The sequence below is a fragment of the Pseudophryne corroboree genome, chromosome 1 (genome assembly GCF_028390025.1).
Source record: "Pseudophryne corroboree isolate aPseCor3 chromosome 1, aPseCor3.hap2, whole genome shotgun sequence".
NCBI classification, from domain to species: Eukaryota; Metazoa; Chordata; class Amphibia; order Anura; family Myobatrachidae; genus Pseudophryne; species Pseudophryne corroboree.
This window is the reverse complement of record NC_086444.1, coordinates 119,478,624-119,499,702: the sequence shown is the minus strand read 5'-3', so window position 1 is coordinate 119,499,702 and position 21,079 is coordinate 119,478,624. Positions and strand designations below refer to the sequence as shown.

The window sequence follows — 21,079 nt, the reverse complement described above, 5'->3', positions numbered from 1 at the left end:
GGGAAAATGGCGCTGGTGAGCTGTTGGATCCGCTCATAGTGAAGCCCCGCCCCCAAATGGTGCACGGTCTACCCGTTTTTTTATACTGGCTGAGGTATGTTTGTTGCTTAACAGTGGGTTAGAACCCCTGTAAGCTAGTTTGCCAGTGTGGGTATTTCATTAGTGGCTCAGCGCGCCCCTTACAGCGGGACACACGCATCCTGAGCCCTGGAGCGCAGCCTGCATGTCAGCGCTGTGCTCCATACCCTTATGCCGCCATTAAAGCCGGTGACCCACTAACCGGGACACCGGCCATCTACTCACCACTCTTCTGTCTGTTAGGGGTGGTGTCGTGCTGCTGGTCTGTACGCTCGCCTTGGTGGGGCTTGCGTATAGGACCCTCAGGAGCTCAGTGTCCTGTCAGCAGGGAACGGGACCAATAACCCTGGAGGAGGTTGGGCCGCCCCCCTAAATCCCGCGAAGCAGACAGGCTGTTGCCAAACAGCGCTGTCTGAAAACAACAAACAGCAAAATAAAGGTAGAAAACTCTCAGGAGCTTCCCTAAGCGTGATTGGCTCCTCCGGGCACATTTTCTTAACTGAGTCTGGTAGGAGGGGCATAGAGGGAGGAGCCAGCCCACACTATCAAGTTCTTAAAGTGCCCATGACTCCTAGTGGACCAGTCTAGACCCCATGGTACTAATGTGGACCTCAGTATCCACTAGGACGTAAGAGACACTAATTTAACATAAAACTAATAAAAAAGCATGTTAAACTGAATGATTTGATATTTTCGTGGCTGCCATGTATTCACTAGCCAGGTCCCTAAAGTACAGGATGTTAAATTACTGCAGGGATAGCATTCTCTAGTGGTTGGGAGTCTATGCCGACGACTCTCACCAACAGTGCCGCACTGAAAAGGCACTGAGCTGGTTATAGTAACTAAGGACATCATGCTACCCATGAAATGAGTCCATGAGAGCTAGCATTGGGACTGGACCTGTATTTCTTTTTAAAACTTTTTTTTCTTATAAAAAAAATTGATTCAACAAAATACCACTCCATGTTTCAAACATCTTTCTAAAATGTAAAATTACCTCCCAACATTGCGACATACAGAATCGTGACAATCCCTTAATACCTTAAACCTACATAACCCTCCCCCCTGATACAAAACTGGCCATTTTGGGTAGTAGTGAAAGCTTGCTTCTATGTCCTATCCTATAAGCTCGACCTCATTTTGCAGGATCTGCCATTGGTATTCCATACTCCCACAAAAAAAAAAAAAAGTATATATATATATATATATATATATATACATATACACACACACATATACAGTGCTCGAAGTGGGCCGGTATACAACGGTATGGTATACCGGCACTTCTTCGAGCACTGTCCCCCGCCGGGCCTGGGGCATTGTTGTGCAGCAGGCTATCTCCAGTCACTCGGCAGCAGCTGATATAGCCAGGCCTGGGCGGGGCCTGACAGCTGAGCTCCCCCCTCCGCGCAGCCTGTGCTGCTACTGGAATCACGTTGCCGCTCTCAACCCTGCAGCCGCGGCTGAGCAGTCTCCGTGCACTGGCTGGGCTTGCGGGCACGTCTCTGCTGCTGTGCCTGGCGCTGCAGGCGGTGCTGTGGTGAGGTAAGCGCCGTGCACAGGGGCCTGCACACACGTGTAGCGGTGTGCTGGGGCGCGTAGCCGTCCTAACACTGGCCATTATTGGGTGTGCAGGTCCTAGGTGGCTTTGTGATTCGTCCTAATTAATGCTCAGGCTTCCTAATGTTGTCAGGGGGGCAGTGCTGTATATACACCCCTCAGATGTTCCCAGTTCCATCCACTCAGCAGGGGCCAGATTGCATTGTAACAACTACTGAGTGCCACTCAGCTACACATTGGCGGCCGCTCCTGATTGGCTGCCATTCCGTCAGATTTGAAATAGTAGCGCCACATCATAAAAGCCAGTGCAGTGCCGCACCACCAAAGGCCGCCGACCGCAGCTTCCTCCGTACGCCTCTGTAGCACCGCCGCTCCTCTGCTGCCCTCAGTCCTTCTCTGCATCATTTCTGAGGCCCACAGCCTCATCCACCCTGCGCCGACCACAGCCTCCTCATGCACCGCAGACCACAGAATCCTCAGCACCACGCTACTAAATAGGTAATCTTACTCTGCTGCCTTTCTCTCTCCCTGGTCCCTACTGTATGCCCTTGCTGTCCCTCTCTCTGTCACTCTCCCTGTCCCTATGTCTCTGAAGTCACTATCCCTGTCCCTGCTGTCACTTTCCCTGTCTCTCTGTCACTCTCCCTGTCCCTATGTCCCTGCTGTCACTTTCCCTGTCCCTCTGTCACTCTCCCTGTCCCTATGTCCCTGCTGTCACTATCCCTGTCCCTGCTGTCACTTTCCCTGTCTCTCTGTCACTCTCCCTGTCCCTATGTCCCTGCTGTCACTTTCCCTGTCCCTCTGTCACTCTCCCTGTCCCTATGTCCCTGCTGTCACTTTCCCTGTCTCTCTGTCACTCTCCCTCTCCCTATGTCCCTGCTGACACACTCCCTGAATTTTGTCTCATTTCATGTGGCATTATGTGAATTCCGGCTCATTCTGTGTGCTATAATGTGAATTTCGGCTCATTCTTTGTGCTATAATGTGAATTTCGGCTCATTCTGTGTGCTATAATGTGAAAGGGGCACCAGTACTAGATAGTATAAGGGGTTCTACTACAGTGGACACGCCCCCTTTTGGATGACCACGCCGCGTGCGCATAATTGCATCCTTAACTTTTCCATACCCCCACTTCGACCGCTGTATATTATATATATCTCCTATATATTAGCCCAACTCTGTGACTCTGTGCTGGCCGTAAAGGCTGGGCGGAGTCACAGGCACAGATCTGGGCAGGAGCAGTCCCCTCCCTCTCTCCGCCCAGTCCCCTCCCCATCTCCGCCCAGGGTCCTGTCTCCCTTCTCCCCGTACACTCCCTGCCCCTGGTGACATCGCAGCCGCTGACTGTGAGCGGAACTCACACTACCCGCCTCACAGTCTTGCAGCTGCCGCTGAGTCATGGGGAGATGCTGAGCCCTCACAGCCGCACTCGCCCGCCCCCCCCCCCCCCCCTCCCACCCGCGGCAACCACCCGCGGCCCTCCCGCAGTACCAACATCCACAGCATCCATCCGCGGCACTCCTGCCCCCACCCGTAGCACAAACACTCGCAGCATCCGCCCCCCACCCGCGGCACTCCCGCCCTCACCCCCTCCCGCAGCTCCAACATCCGCGGCATCCACTCGCGGCACTCTCGCCCCCTTCCCCACCCGTAGCACAAACACCCGCCGTATCCATCCACCACCCGCGCCACTCCCGCCCCAACCCGCGGCACCCACCCGCGAACCCCTGCCCCCTCCCCCACCCGTAGCACCAACACCCGCGGCAACCAACCACATTCGCCCGCGCCACTCTCACCCTCTCCCCCACCCGCAGCACCACCCACCCGCGCACCAACCGCATCCACCCACCACCCGTGGCACTCCACCCCCTCCCCCACCCGCAGCACCACCCACCCGCGGCACCCACCCACCACCCGTGGCACTCTGCCCCCTCCCCCACCCACAGCACCAACACCCGCTGCCCCCCCCCTGCGGCACCCAACGCATCCCCCACATCTGCTCCCACCTGCGGCACTCCCGCCCCCACCCGCAGCTCCCACACCTGCAGCACCCCCCACCCCTCCCCCACCCGCTGCAACCCTGCCCCTCCCCCATACCCACCTCTCCCCTCCCGCTACACCCATGCACCTTTCACCCAACCCGCACCACCACCGCATCTGCGCCTCCTGCACCCCCCCCACCCGCACCCCCCCAACCCTCGCAACCCCTGCAGCTGCCTCCCACCGCCCAACTGCACCACCACTGCTCCAGACCCTGCCCCCCCTCCGCACCTGTCCCCCCACCCATGGCACCACGCCCCCACCCCCAGTACCCCCCCTCTCCCCCTTCCACGGCACTCCCACAGCCCTCCCACACCCACATCACCCCTGCTCCCAACCCCCCACCCATGGCACCCCCGCCACTCCCCTACGCACAGCACCCCTGCTCCCGCACCCCCACCCCTCCCCTACCTGTTGCACCCGCCCCTGCAACCGTGGCACCCTCAAACCCACCCCACCCCAAATGCACCACACCGGCAAACCGCCCCCTCCCCCACCCGTGGCACCACTCCACCCCCATACCCACCTCTCCCCCCGATACACCCCTGCATCCTCCACTCCACCCGCACCACCACCACCACATCTGCCCCTCCTGCACCCACCCCTCCCCTCCCCCATCCGCAACACCCCTGCTCCTGAACCCCCACCCATGCCAACCCCCCAACCCTCGGAACCCCCGCTGCCGCCTTCCACCCCCCATCCGCACCACCACTGCACCTGCCACTGCCCTCCCACACCTGTCCCCCACCCATGGCACCACGCCCCCATGCCCAGACCCCCCCCCTCCCCCACCCACGGCACTCCCACACCAGCTTCTCCCACAGCCCCCCCAACCCTCCCAAACCCACATCACCCCTGCTCCCAACTCCCCACCCATGGCACCCCGCCTCTCCACTACGCACAGCACCCCTGCTCCCGCACCCCCACCCCTCCCCTACATGCAGCACCCCCCCACCCACCCCTGCAACCATAGCACCCTCACACCCACCCCCAAACGCACCACCCCGGCAAACTGCCCCCTTCCCCACCTGCGGCACCCCCGCCCCTCCCCCACTCCACCCCCATACCCACCTCTCCCCTGCTGCACCCCTCCACCCCACCCGCACCACCACCGCATCTGCCCCTCCTGCACCCGCCCTTCCCCCATCCGCAACACCCCTGCTCCCGCACCCCCTCCCCCACCAGCGCCAACCCTCGGAAACCCCCGCAGCCGTCTCCTACACCCCAACCGCAGCACTACTGCACCCATACCTGCCCCCCGCACCTGTCCCCACACCCATGGCACCACACTCCCACCCGCAGCCCCCCCCCTCCCCCACCCACGGCACTCCCACACCAGCTTCTCCCACAACCCCTCCCACACCCATATCACCTATGCTCCCAATCCTCCACCCATGGCACCCCGCCCCTCCCCTACGCAGAGGACCCCTGCTCCCGCACCCCCACCCCTCCCCTTCCTGCAGCACCACCCGCCCCCGCAACCGTGGCACCCTCACACCCACCTCCCACCCAACCGCACCACCCCGCCAAATGGCCCCCACCCACAGCACCCCTGCACCCGCCCCCCCCCCCCCCCCCCAACACCCACACACCTGCTCCTCCACCACCCGCAACACCACCACAGCCGGCCCTCCCCAACTGCGTTAACCCCGCACCAGCCCCTCACCCACCCACAGCGCCCTCTGATCCCCTCCCCCATCCGCCCCATCCCCGCACCCGCCTCTCCCCTGCCCACGGCGCATCCGGACCCCCACAGCCACCACTCCCCCACCCACAGCACCTCCGGCCCCTCCCCCACCCCCATCATCTATAGACACCTCTCCCACCCCCAGCACTTCTACAAACCATCACCAAACCTCCCCCTCTGCAACCCCACCTCCCCCTACATCGCCCCTCCACCACACACAGCACCGCCAGACCCCCTCCTTCATCCACAGCCTCCTACACCTGCCCCTCCACCACCAGCATCATCTACAGACCCCATCCACACACCCTCACGCCCCCCCCCCCCACCCCTGGCACCCCAACCGCAGCATCCCCACACCCGCCCCTTCCCCACCGCCGCACCCCCTCCCCTGCCCCTCCCCTCCACAGCTGCACCAACCGCCCTACCCCAACCGCGGTATCCCTGCACCGGCACCCTCCCCCACCCACGCAGCAGCACACCTGGCCCACCACAACCGCCGTAACCCCGCACCCACCCCTCACTCATCCACAGCGCCCACGGACCCCCTCCCCCATCTGTGCCATACCCGCACCCGCCCCTCCCCTGGCTACCGCACATCCACATCACCTACCCCATCCAGATCACCTACCCCACCCGCATCACCCCCACCACTCCCACAACCACAGCACCTCCCCACCCGCATTATCTACAGACACCCTCCACATCTGCGGACCTCCCACACCTGCCCCTCCCCCACCAAGCAACACCTCTGTACCACCACCCGAACCACCTCTGGACTCCCTCCCCCATCCACAGCTCCCCCGCATCCACCCCTCCCCCATCCACAACATCTACATCCCACACCTCCCCCACCCACAGCACTTCTGAAACCCATCACCTAAGCTCACCCCCCCTGCACCTCCAAACGCACACCCCTACATCGCCCCTCCCACACACACATCACCTCCATACCCCCTCCTTCATCCACAGTCCCCCGCACCCACCCCTCCCCCACCAACAGCAACTACACTCCCCATCCGCGCCCCCTCTACACCCACCCCTACCCCTCCCACACCCACTGCACCTCTGCACCCTTTCCGCCATCCGTGCCCCTGCACCCACCCCTCCGCCACCCACAACACCTCTGGACCCCCTCCTACACCCACCACACGTAGCACCTCGGACACCATCCACAGCCGCTACAAGTTATTCCCTGAATCGGGCTGATCAGCCGCACGGATAGGAACCTCACTGAACCCACCCCCTTTCCAGACCCCCCAAACTTTTGTGAGTATAGTTGCTACCAATGGACATTGGATTAATTAGAAACACTAATACTGTGGCCATTATGTGTACAAGCAACACTGCTACCTGTGCCCATTGTGTGTATAAGCACCTCTGCTACCTGTGGGCACTGTGTATAAGCGCCTCTGCTACCTGGGGGTATTGTGTGTATAAGCGGCTCTGCTACCTGTGGGCACTGTGTGTGTATAAGCGCCTCTGCTACCTGTGGGCACTGTGTGTATAAGCGTCTCTGCCCCCTGTGGGTATTGTGTGTATAAGCGGTTCTGCTACCTGTGGGTAATGTGTGTACATGTGGCTCTGCTACCTGTGCCCATTGTGTGTATAAGCCCCTCTGCTACCTGTGGGCACTGTGTGTATAAGCGGCTCTGCTACCTGTGGGTATTATGTGTATAAGCGGCTCTGCTACCTGTGGGCACTGTGTGTACAAGCGCCTCTGCCCCCTGTGGGTATTGTGTGTATAAGCGGTTCTGCTACCTGTGGGTAATGTGTGTATAAGCGCCTCTGCTACCTGTGGGTATTGTGTGTATAAGCGGTTCTGCTACCTGTGGGTATTGTGGGTATAAGCGGCTCTGCTACCTGTGGCCATTGTGTGTATAAGCGGCTCTGTTACCTGTGGCCATTGTGTGTATAAACGGCTCTGCTATCTGTGGCCACTGTGTGTATAAGCGGCTCTGCTACCTGTGGGTATTGTGTGTATAAGCGGCTCTGTTACCTGTGGGTATTGTGTGTATAAGCGGCTCTGCTACCTGTGGCCATTGTGTGTATAAGCGGCTCTGCTACCTGTGGGTATTGTGTGTATAAGCGGCTCTGCTACCTGTGGGTATTGTGTGTATAAGCGGCTCTGCTACCTGTGGCCACTGTGTGTATAAGCGGCTCTGCTACCCGTGGCCACAGCACCTTCGTATCTTATCTACAGTGCATTGCTGTTACTCATCTGGTACTTCATAATGCAGACACTAGCAGTATATACTACACTATGTTATTCATTGTGCCCTGCGGCCACTCTGCACGCCCTCACAAAGGCCTATGCCCCTTTGACAATCACACGCCCTCCCCCCTTACAATATTTACCCACTGCCATAAAAAAAAAATCAGGTAATACTCCATCTAATAACAATTTTAGCACAGCTGAAGCCCGTGCAGGGGATAATGGGTCGTAGCCTCTTGCAACGGTATTTTCTGTCTAACCCCTTGCCTCTCTTTATCCTCTCCTTACCACCCTGCCTCTCCCTATCCTTTACCAATCGCACAGCGTTTCTGTACACTCCCTTTCTCCCCCCCTACGCCTCTCTATCTTATCTCAACCGGACACCATTTCTGTATGCCCTCTATACTGCCCTGCGTTTCTGATTCTGTTATCTACCGCCCTGCGTATGTTCAAAGGCGTGCAGAGGTTAACGGGGCGTAGCCCCTAACGACGGTGTGAAGAGCGCCCGTAGGGCGCGATTAATCACCTAGTATATATATGTATGTATGTATGTATGTATGTATGTATCAGCATAACTCTGGAATGCCTGGAGCAATTTACACCAAACTCGGTACACATATGACTTACAATCTGGAAAATAATACTGTGGGGGGTAAGACACCTCTAGCACCCCTAGGGGTAGGGGTGGGAAGGGGGTGACATGTAAAAATCCATCGTTTTTGGGGTCACTGAGATGAATAGTGACACTCCCGATGCAGTTTCAGTCCAAGTTCAGCCCCCATCAGCATGGGGGGTGAGAAGGGGTAGTGAACATGACATACAGGGGGCAGATCTTGGCCTGTCGTCCCAGCATTTACAGCACTAAGCAGGGCAGCATCAGAGGCAGAACGGACACAGAAGGAGGCAGATTATTTTCCTCAGCACCAGCATTTGGACAGCATCAATCCCAGAGGTGCGGCCTGACAAAGATTGCCATTATTCTTTAAATTGCGTAGCGAAGCTAGTATATTAAAAAAAAAAAACAGCCAGTGAAACCCCCCCAGCATCCAATCATTAACAGCAACAGTTCTAAACATGGTGAATGTTTAAAACCAATACCTAGTTCCCAAAAACAGCATAAGTGGTTAACATGTGACTTTTGGTCTCTATATTCTGAAAGCATTTCACACCATATGTTATACAGGGATCTGCCAACACACAAAACTTGTACAAAAAAACACCAATTCAGTCCAACTCAAACTGCCAACCCTTTATGGGGCAGTTGAAAAATTAGCATTATTTTTTTTTTTTAAACTAAAAAACATATAAATTCAGTGCAATCAAATAGCTTACTTTGTAATCTGTGCTAGTTACGCCATTTTGGTCTTTTGCCACTTACGTCTATTGGGGAGAAATTATCCATAGCCGGCTATCACGTGTAAAGGTCCATACAGTGAATATTGTAGTTTAAGTGGGTGTGCATATATATATATATATATATATATATATATATATATATATATAATATCTCAAGCTAGTTGTTAATTTTTTCAAATAAATATATATATATATATATATATATGTTTCTTTATATTTGTGGGGTTATCCTTTAATATTAGTGACTAGTAATGAAAGCCTTAATATATTTGAAATCCTATTATTTATACCAGGCTTCAGCAACCTGTCGTTCCCCATTTTCTTTGTTTTGTTAGCCAATACCAGCAAAGTACTAAGCCTCATATTATTTATTAGTAGTGTATATTGCTTTGCAGATAACTCTTACCTGTCTCCATGTCATCTTGTCTGTAACATCAACATTCACTAGAATAGTCAACAGAATTTCATCCAGAAAATAGATCTTCCTATGCAAATGTAAAAGCCAAGCCACTTCGGTAACATGCGTTGATACAGTCAGAATGAGAAAAGGGGAAATTATCCAAGTGTAATTGATTTCAAAACAGATCCAGGAAACAGTAGCTGATTGCTACAACTGCCTGTATCCTGCAGTGACAATTTTAAAGTGAAACTTAACCCAAAAATGAAAAGGCTCTTTTATAAAATTACAAACGGAATGGAATTACTGTATTTTATCCCATGTTAAAGTTGGTACAGAATTTTCTGTGCTTTTTTTTATCCCCCATTCCCCGAAATGTTGCTGTACACACCGTGGTCGGAGGTAGTTTTTCAAGCTACTTTTTTTCAAAACGGCCAATTTGCGTAGATTTATGCAGTGGAATTTAAAACGCAATTATTAAAAGGAAAAAGCTCACGTGTTTTGCAGCTAATAATATAATTTGATAAATGATAGCTAGAAGATGATGGTTGTTATGGTCATCTTCAAGTGACATTAGAACCGAAAGAATTCTCACGGGTGCAGACTGAAAGGGGTCCAGCCTGCGGTTGGCCTGGCATTTTGGTGGAAAAGGGGTATTCATTGCATACATTTGAAGATAAGTGCAAATCGGGTTTAGTATGAAATACCTACAATCAAAATCCTGATGATCACAATACCAACAATTGACCGACGGTCAAAATCCCGACATTTAAAATACCGACATGGTAGACATGGACACCGTCCATGTCACTGTGCTCGGCACACTATTGTATTGAAAGCTTTCTATACAGCCTTCACCTTCCTTAGCTTTGATGGCCAATTGGCCACTCTCCTTGAGCAACTACTTGTTGCTGGCAGCGGATGTAAAATACTTGCCCCTTTGTACACTAGTTGTGGACTATCACCTCATATCCGGTCTGGTTTCATTTGTCAACAGTTTATGTGGAACCTCCTTGCCCCTACACTTTAAGAAACACTGCTGCATATGCCTCAAAGGGAGCAAGGTTCATTGGACTACTTCTGTGTGTTTTTCAATGAGTCCCAGAATCTTTCACCATCACCTTTGTTGTTTTTCCCCCAACTTAGCTCAGTGGTTCCCAAACGCAACCCTCAAGGCACGCCAACTGTGCTTAGGCACAGGTGACTTACTTAGTACCTCAGTCAGTTTGATTATACCATCTGTGCACAAGCAGGGACATCCCTAAAACATGTATTGATGGGGTGCCTTGAGGACCATGCGTTGGAAACCACTGGCTTAACTGTAACAATTCTCACTTGAAATTTTGAAGACTTTCTGGATGATTATTATTATTCTGTATTTATATGGTGCTTCAAGGCTACCACAGCACATAGCAAAGTACATAAGCAAATGAGCAAAACAAGCATACACTACAATGCAGGACAAGCACTTAGAATATAAACATTGCTGCATTAGCAGTCAAAACACTGAAATAATCACCAGGGTGGCAGAAACCAAGGGTTAGTTACTGTTATATGGAATATGGAGAAGACAGCATAAAGCTGGATACACACTAGATGATTTTTTGAATGATTACAACACATCGTTACGATAATCGCCCAGTGTGTTCGCACAATATCATTAACGATGCATGCTGCCGTGGGCCATTGACGCGGTCTTCTGTCATCTCTACGTGCAGGTAAATTTTGACTACAGATATGGCTACGCTCATCGTGGCTACATTTTGACTACACGTGCCCCATTCACATAAATTGGAGCGGCAATTGGTGTAGCTCGGCGCGGCTTTGCGCGAGCGTGCATAGAATGCCCATTTAGCACAGATGTAGCCACCATGAGCGTGGCTACGTCTGTATGTCATCTGAAATTGCATATTCGGGGTGGTGGCAGTTATTTTTGGTTCACTTGCAACACTATATGTGTGGTACGGATGAATCTAACTGTACCCCCCCCCGTTCCTCTCTTTCACTTCACCTCCTTCCTCCCTCTCCCCCAGTTTGTCCCTTTCTCAACATGTCAATACCAATGTTTTATGGAATGTTTAGGTCGTACCAACTACTTACCACACATCCCATGCTCAATGTCTACCGTTAAACTAGGTTCTTGGAACAGTGGTGGAATTAATTCCCCACAGAAAAGGATAAAAATACTGTATACTTGAATAGATTGAAAATTGATATTGTATTTTTACAGGAAACGCACCTTGTGGCTTCTGAAATGCTAAAGCTTAATACCTTAAAGTGGAAGGTTCTTGCCTCCTCCACATTTACCTCCAAAGCCAGAGGTGTGGTGATACTAGCCAAAAGTACTGTTCCCATTGAACTCACGTCCATGACTGCTGACCCTGAAGGTAGATTTATACTATGTAATGTGTTACTGGACCGCCATCCATATGTACTATGCAATGTGTATGCCCCTAACACTAAAATACCCCTTTTTTACGCAAAATGTTTTTTGCACCTATTAATGTCCCATTCATTCTAGGTGGTGATTTCAATATAGTCACCTCCCTTCAACTGGACAAACACGTACCATGTGCTAGGGGTAATTGTCTGCCCAAATGCGGTATCTCTTGGTTTACACAATCTTTACAAATGCTCGATGTTTGGAGAACTTTGAACCCCATAGAAAAAGATTATACATGTCTCTCCGCGGCACATGGGACTATGGTGGTCATTCCGAGTTGTTCGCTTGGTAATTTTCTTCACATCGCAGCGATTTTCCGCTAATTGCGCATGCGCAATGTTCGCACTGCGACTGCGCCAAGTAAATTTGCTATGAAGTTAGGTATTTTACGGCATTACGAGGTTTTTTCTTCGTTCTGGAGATCGGAGTGTGATTGACAGGAAGTGGGTGTTTCTGGGCGGAAACTGGCCGTTTTATGGGAGTGTTTGAAAAAACGCTACTGTTTCTAGGAAAAACACGGGAGTGGCTGGAGAAACGGAGGAGTGTCTGGGCGAACGCTGGGTGTGTTTGTGACGTCAAACCAGGAAAGACAAGCACTGAACTGATCGCACTGGAAGAGTAAGTCTCGAGCTACTCAGAAACTGCACAGAGAAGTCTTTTCGCAATATTGCGAATCTTTCGTTCGCAATTTTGCTAAGCTAAGATTCACTCCCATTAGGCGGCGGCTTAGCGTGTGCAAAGCTGCTAAAAGCAGCTTGCGAGCGAACAACTCGGAATGACCACCTATGTCCAGAATAGACTACATTTTTGTTTCTGATAGACTATTGTCCCATGTTCTCAGAGTTCTGATAGAACCTATTGTGCTTTCAGATCATGCAGTAGTATGGACAGATCTAACATTACACACTGAGAGAAGCACCTTTCGGTCTTGGAGATTTCCTTCCTCTCTATCTCATTCTCAACTTTAGAGATAAACTAGAATCCGCTTGGGAGTCATACTGTGACACCAATGCCACGATTCTCTCTGACTCGCCACAGATGTTTTGGCAGGCTTCTAAAGCAGTCCTTCGGTGTGAGATTATTTCTCACACTTCTCAAACATACAAATCTTTACAAACCGAATATGTACAAGTACAAACTACGTTAACAGATTCATTTCATTCCTATAAATCTGATCCCACCCCTAATAATAAACATTGTATTATGCAGCCAAGCAGGCTTTTGATGGCTTACTTATTAAAATGGAATCTCGATATTCATTTAAAAAAGATGCCAGATTTCATCGATTTGGTAACAAATCAGGTAAAGTGCTCTCACATTTTTTACAAGGCAAATGGCCCCCGATGTTAATACAACCTCTTAGGACCTCTGATGGTTCACTTACGTCCACCAACGCCCAGCTTGCACAAATAATGCACTCCTATTATACCACTTTATATTCCAACCCCCCGCCCCCCTTCCTCTGTCACATAACTTCTGGGAAGGTTTACCTATCCCTCAATTGGAAACTGACCTTGGTGCAACATTGACGGCTGATATTACAGAGACGGAGGTCTCCCAGACCATCACTCACCTAAAAAATGGTAAAGCCCCAGGACCGGATGGCCTTTCATCAGAATTTTACAAATTATTAGCTACAAAATTGACACCTTTGTTGACCAGAGTTTTTAACTATATTCTTGCCACTGGGGATCTGCCCCTTTATTTTAACTCTGCCACACTAACTATTCTGCCCAAACCTGGTAGAGACTTGTCTGATCCTGGATCTTATCGCCCTATATCCTTGCTTAATTTGGATTACAAAATGTTAACAAAAATACTTGCAGAAAGACTTAAACTGGTATTACCTTCTATCATTCATTTTTATCAAACGGGCTTTATTACGGGCCGTTCCTCAGTGGTGAATATTAGGAAGGTTTTGTCAGCAATCACTACGTCCCAGTGTGCCAGATCCTTAGATGCGGAAAAAGCATTTGATATGGTGCACTGGGATCATTCATTTGACACAATGTCTAGGTTTGGTTTCCCTCCTCGTTTTATTGATTATCTGCGGATCTTATATAACAACCCTGACTCGAGAATCCTTTGTAATGGTTTTTTATCTCCACCCTTCCTTATCCAACGAGGTACTTGACAGGGGTGTCCTCTTTCCCCACTCCTGTTCGCATTGGCTTTGGAATTATTAGCCGTATCAATTAGACAATCTCCCGTGTATCATGGAATTAGGGTGGGATTGATCTCCGTCTCTCATTGTTTGCCGACGACATGTTGTTACTTATGTTACGACCTGAAATGACAGCAGGTTTCAACTTAATCAATGTTTTTGAGGCATTTTCCGGATATACTGTAAATATACACAAATCTGAATTGCTTCCATTGAATGGACCACCTACCTATTTAGATGCCCATGTCCCATACCAAAACATCAAAGTAGCTACTAAAGCCATAAAATATTTGGGGGTGCAGATCCCGACGAACCTACGAGACATTTATGGTTTAAATTTTACCCCAATCATCAAATCTATCTAAAAAAAACTTGATAATTGGTCCTCTTTACAACTGTCAGTATTGGGTAGAAATGCTTTAATTAAGTCGGTAATCTTTCCCCAGTTATCATACCTGATACAAATGCTTCCCTTGTGATTATCGAAATCAGATATTCAAACGGTCGAAAACATGTTCAGTAGATTCCTTTGGAAAGGTGGTAAAACCCGGATCTCTAGCAGATTTTTGAAACTACCCCAAAACAAGGGAGGTATAGGATTCCCTGACATTTTAAATTTTTCACAATCACGCCCCTGATCCAGTACATACCTAAAGAGGACTAAGTTAATACCAGGCTCCCGGAGGCATAATAACAATAGTGCCCCCTCCCCCCCACTCCTTCATACCCTCCAACATTTTACACATAGAAAGCGGTACAAATTTGAAAAGGGGGCGTGGCCGCTGGTAAAGGGGCGTGGCCATTCCCCTTTTCCTATACTTTTAATGGAAGTTTGGAGAGCCAAAAATCGGTACAGACCATAAAAAAATGGTACTGCCAAAAAGGTACAGTTGAAGCAGAGGCGGAACTACCGCCAGTGCAACCAGTGCGTTGCACTGGGGCCCGCCTCTGTCCAGGGGCCCAAAGCATGTAATGAGTCAAACTGACTCATTACATGTCGCTGCATGCAACCGCTGCCCGCAGCGCCCAGCCGCCCAGAGAGGAGTAGAGCAGCGGTACGGGGAAAGGAGGAGGGGGGAGGTGGAGGAGGGAGCCGCAGCAGCGTTTTGTTACTGGTGGAGGCGCTGCTGCTGCTGCCCCTCTGCTTCACTATAGGCTATCTTCCGAGAACAGCCTATAGTGAAGCAGAGGGGCAGCAGCGCCTCCACCAATAACACAGCGCTGCTGCGGCTCCCTCCTCCACCTCCCTCCCTCCTCCTTCTCTCCTGCCCGGGAATCGTCTGACGCTGCACCGAGGAGCCTGAGCCAGCGGAGAGGGTAAGTATAATTCTTCTTTCTTTCTTTTCTTTCTACAAAAAAGGGGGACTGTCTGCCACAATGTGTAAAAAGGGGGAATCTGCTTGCTGCAATGTGTAAAAAGGGGGAATCTGCCTGCCGCAATGTGTAAAAAGGGGGAATCTGCCTGCCGTACTGTGTAAAAAGGGGGAATCTGCCTACCGCAGTGTGTAAAAACGGGGAATCTGCCTGCCGCAATGTGTAAAAAGGGGGAATCTGCCTGCCGCAATCTGTAAAAACGGGGAATCTGCTTGCCGCAATGTGTAAAAAGGGGGAATATGCCTGCCGCAATGTGTAAAAAGGGGGAATCTGCCTGCCGTAATGTGTAAAAAGGGGGAATCTGCTTGCCGCAATGTGTAAAAAGGGTGAATCTGCCTGCCGTAATGTGTAAAAAGGGGGACGCTGTCTGCCGTAATGTGTAACAAGGGCACGCTGTCTGCCGTAATGTGTAACAAGGGCACGCTGTCTGCCGTAATGTGTAACAAGGGCACGCTGTCTGCCGTAATGTGTAACAAGGGCACGCTGTCTGCCGTAATGTGTAAAAAGGGGACGCTGTCTGCCGTAATGTGTAAAAAGGGGACGCTGTCTGCCGTAATGTGTAAAAAGGGGACGCTTTCTGCCATTATGTGTAAAAAGGGCACGCTGTCTGCAGTTATGTGTAAAAAGTGTACGCTGCCTGCCGCTATGTTTAACAAGGGCACGCTGTCTGCCGTTATGTGAAAAAAGTGTACGCTGTCTGCCGCTACGTGTAACAAGGGCACGCTGTCTGCTGTTGTGTGTAAAAAGGGTACGCTGTCTGCCGTTATGTTTAACAAGGGCACGCTGTCTGCCGTTATTTGTAAAAAGTGTACGCTGTCTGCCGCTATGTGTAACAAGGGCACGCTGTCTGCCGTTATGTGTAAAAAGGGGACGCTGTCTGCAGTTGTGTAAAAAGTGCACGCTGTCTGCCGTTATGTGTAAAAAGGGCACGCTGTCTGCTGCTATGTGTAAAAAGGGCACGCTGTCTGCTGCTATGTGTAAAAAGGGCACGCTGTCTGCCGTTATGTGTAAAAAAGGGGGACGCTGTCTGCTGTAATGTGTAAAAAGGGGACGCTGTCTGCTGTAATGTGTAAAAAGAGGAATCTGTCCGCCGTAAGGTGTAAAAGGGTCTCTACCTGGTGTAGTGGTGCTACTGTGCAGTGTAATTTGAATAATGGAGACTACTGTGCACCGTTTTATGAATTGGTATTATTTTGTGGCCACACCCCTTCCCCACGAAGCCACGCCACTATGTATTTTTGCGCACGCCTACGACGCGCACTGCCCCTGTTTTGCATGCAGGGGTGGAGCTCTGATGCCGTTTCTTGCACACAGTGCTAAAATGTCTAGTTACGGCACTGTTGCTAGGTATCCATTTCTCTGGCCCTGAGCAGGTCCCCCTCACCAGATCCTCTCCAGGGGTGAGGGGGTGGACTTGGATGGAATGGGGGGGGGGGCCCCAAGCCATTTTGTCGCACATGGGCCCACCGCTCGCTAGTTCCGCCACTAAGTTGAAGGGTATGCTCCTTGCTTTACCAGCAACACCCCAACAAGCAGGGCTGATTTAAGGGTCACATGGGTCTGGGGCTGAAGAGGATAAAGGGCCTATTGTGAGAATTTGGGAAGGTGTGGCCAGTACCGTGTATGTGTGTACTAATTATTGAGGCATGTCCCCCCTCCCCTCAGCCTCTTCATGAACACTGGTAATAGCTTCTGTCCTGATATGTATAGAAAATAGCATAATGCAAATGAAAATAAGAATACAACTAATAGGTATAGGACTATAGAACGAAGGTGGATATCCCCATATGTACAATATGAAAATGTTTCTAGGTGACAATAACCACACCGCTGAGGGTGCATAGATTTTATTGAAGATCCAGGAATTGATATATCAATACACACAGCCACATATATACACACACACACACACACGCCACACATACACACACAGCAATATATAGACACACACACACACACACACACACGCACACACGCACATACAGGCACTTACACACACACAGCCTCACATATTACCACATACAGTAAACACACATATGCACATACACACAGCCATATATACACACACATTGCCACATGACATACAGTATAAACACACAGCCGGACACACAGCCACATATATACACACATACACTGCCACACATACACACACAGCCACACACACCCTGCAATATATAGACACACACACACATACAGGTGTAATACCTTGCTATGCAAGATACTACTTTATATCTGACACTGTGCAGTGCACTACATCGCATTTCTGTCATTTCACAGGCAGATAATTCCCAACAGTCTCTGCAGCTGCTCAAGAGGTCAGGAGGTGGTCACATGACCAATGTCAGGTGTGACAGTTGGTGAAGGTTAGGCGGACATCTTAGGGAGAGCATGGTGGCTGGACTGGCGTGAGGAGGTGCTGCGCAGGTTACCTGTAAAAGCCACTGTCCCCGTGACCGGAGTTAGAGAAATGGCAACCAGAGAGCAGTGAGAGCCTCCCGCAGCATATCTACAGCTTCCAGTGATCGCAGCTGACATGGGAGTGTGGTGATGTAGCTCCCATCCTCTATAGGGGCAGACTGGAGGCAGTTCCCAGCCTGAGAAAGGGGACGGTGCATCAGTGAGCACAGTGAACAGGAGCTGGTGAGCAAACACTGAGTACATTGCACCTTTCAGATCCGAGAACCCTTACTAAGAATATTCTGTCAGCAGTTTACCCTCTCCTTGCTGCAGCTGTTGTTAAATCATTTAGCATTACAGACTTACAGTTTAGAGACTGTGAAAAGAGGACAGCATACGTGCCTATACTTATTTATACATGCCACGATCATACACTCAGTATCAGCTGCCATGCTTCTAGAGAGTCCAAGGAAAGTCATTTCATCTGTAACAGTTATATTTTAGCGGCCAACACAGTGATATGGACCAGTAGCTGCAGGCCAAAGTAGCCGAGACACATTGAGCGGCTTAGATACTTAGTGATACAGGCGCATTCAGCAGCTCACCCTTAAAAGCAGAGAGGTGAGCCAGGGCCAAGTCTGGACCAAGTTTTACAGCTAACCTAGCTAGGTTCATCACAGTGTTAGAGATTATGGACAATCTCTGTTAAGGAACAGTTCTTTAGATCCACCGTAATAAACTACAGCTGGCTGGTAACACATTGGGCTCTGAGACTAACCAGGGTGTAATTAGAAAGATTTAGCAGTCTCCACAGTTACTGCAGCTGCATGCAAGGTAACATCGCTGCAATTTCTCACAGACAGAACTCCAACACCAAGCCCTCTGGCTACACGAAATAAGATGCCTTTCTTCTTGTGTGATTTCTCCGCTATTACTTTTAGCATACCCAGATTCAGTGATTAATCTCAGGAGATTGACTATCTAGAGAAAGTGCACTATAACTACGAAATATCTATATATACTTATATGAACATTACAGAGGTTACAAAGGGGCCCCAATTAAAAGGTAATTGTTATTGTAAATTTATGTTTTCTCTTAGTAGGATTGTTATTCTCTAAATATTGTGCATTGTAATACGTTTTTTTTTGTAAGCAACATATGTTGAGTATAATACGAATACTGTTTCGCTCTTGACTACTCGAAGTTTCACAGTAAAAGAAGTACACTGAAGTGTTACAGTTGAATAAAATTCCAGTCTCTAGATATTGTCATTAATGTCTTTACAAAAGGTATTTTAAAATAAAAGTGTATCCTAAATTGCACATGATACTTACCTTGGTGGGTATTACACAGGCACTTACACACACACAGCCACATGTACACACACACAATCACATATTACCGCATACAGTAAACACACACATATGCACATACACACACAGCCATATATACACACACATTGCCACATGACATACAGTATAAACACACAGCCGGATACACAGCCACATATATACACACATACACTGCCACACATACACACACAGCCACACACACATTGCGATATATAGACACACACATATGCACATACAGGCACATACACACACAGCCACATATAAACACACACACACATTACCACATACAGTAAACGCACACAGCCACACACATTGCCTTATACACACACATATGCACATACACACACAGCCACATATACACATACAGCCATATATACACACATATTGCGACATACAGTATAAACACACAGCCGCACACACAGCCACATACACACACTGTCACATACAGTATACACACACAGAAACATATATACGCACAGCCTTTACCCCAAACACTAAACTAAGTGCCATTCCTGAGCCCGGTGTGTGCCCACCTGCACGCCATCTGTCACTAACCCGGCGCTCTTCCCCGTCCCCTCTCCCAATCATACCTGTTCCTCCCGAGTCTCCGGCTCAACGCAGTCCGCACTGCTAAATAACTTGAGCGGCAGTGAGGGGGGAGGAAAGGGGGGTCTGCGCGGGAGACAGGCAGCAGGGCAGTAAGGTCGAGGCGGGTGCATTATCTGTCACTGTCTGCGAGCCCCGCCTTCTACCCTTTCACTAAGCTAATGGGCGCTGGTCCTCAATGGAATGGAGTGGCTGGGTAGTGCACTGGAGGCAATGGAGAGGTCAGCGTGCCCCTTCAGAGCAGACGCCCGGCGGCGACCGACTCCATTGTCTCCGGTACTTCCGCCACTGTACTGGATTGGTTATATGAACGCAGAACGTTCACTATGTATGAACTGGATTGTGCTCTGTTTGCCCCTTTTTTCTCCTGGTGCTCTCCTGCATACACCAAGCTCTACAATCCCGGATAATATACGCACACACCTGTTATTCAGGGATATCTATCAGTCCTGATGGGCGATCAATAGGAGACTATCTAGAAATCCCTTATACTCTCATTTCCTACCTCTATGGAGTAATCCACTTTTCACACCAGGCCTTGATAATGCAGTTTTCCATTGCCTACAATTGAAAGGCATAAAGAAAATTGCAGTTTTTGACCCGGGTGGTATCTTACTCCCATTTGTATCACTGAAAGAGAAATTTGGTTTACACACCTCACACCTCTATGCGTATTTCCAAATCAGACATTACATAGCCTCTAAACCACCGGTAATAAATGATTCTTCCTTGACTGACCCTCTTTTTCCTTTATTGAGTTTATCCTGCTCTTGTCCATATAAAACAAGATATTTATACAATGACTTGCTTAGTGTAACGTGTAATAAGCTCCAAAGCCGAGTTGTGCAGTCATGGAACAAATTTATTCCAAGCCTTACAAATTCAGAATCTATATTTCATCATTATGATAAAACATTGCAGGTATTGAAAGTGTCATCTTTACAAGAGGTGCATGTAAAAACTGTGTACAGAGCATATATCTCACAGGCACAGAGATTACATTTTGTAACTGATGAGAACGGACGCTGCTTGATATGCTCCCACTCTTCGGCAACGTTCTAACATAACTTTTGGGAATGCGGGAGCATTAAAAGGTTCTGGAACAAAATAGTACAATATATTAATGTTAGTCTTGGAATCAGAGGTTTCATTACATCCACAGGCTTTACTATTGGCAGATTTTACAGTTTGGAACTTGGGTATATCCCATTCACATTTCTACCCATTCCTAACTTTAGTTACCATTGCAAAAAAGGTTATACTCCAGAAATGGATATCTAAACATGCTCTAACCTTATCAGCAGTACATGCCACGCTCCTTCAGATTCTGTTTATAGATCGTTTTTCCACTTTAGCTGACTTGGAGGGTGGCGTAGTAAAATTTTACAAAAAATTTAATCTTTATATTAGTA

The 21,079-nt window shown here is 49.6% G+C and overlaps 2 long non-coding RNA genes across 5 annotated transcripts in view; one reads left to right on the top strand and one right to left on the bottom strand.

Annotated features, from left to right (window-relative positions):
• LOC135056824 (uncharacterized) overlaps positions 1-21,079 on the bottom strand; it is a 117,050-nt gene that overhangs the window by 57,516 nt on the left and 38,455 nt on the right. Inside the window, exons 2-3 of one of the 3 annotated variants that reach the window (XR_010244082.1) lie at positions 13,621-14,060; positions 9,340-9,418 (exon numbers count right to left, since the gene is read on the bottom strand). This is a non-coding gene — a long non-coding RNA (uncharacterized LOC135056824). Of the gene's footprint in view, positions 1-9,339; positions 9,419-13,620; positions 14,061-21,079 lie in introns of those variants that run through there. The other 2 variants (XR_010244084.1, XR_010244083.1) reach the window with 2 other exon arrangements.
• The window catches only part of LOC135056833 (uncharacterized), a 29,854-nt gene continuing 26,375 nt past the window's right edge, over positions 17,601-21,079 (top strand). The window contains exon 1 of one of the 2 annotated variants that reach the window (XR_010244086.1): positions 17,601-18,774. This is a non-coding gene — a long non-coding RNA (uncharacterized LOC135056833). The remainder of the gene's footprint in view (positions 18,775-21,079) is intronic. The other variant, XR_010244085.1, reaches the window with a different exon arrangement.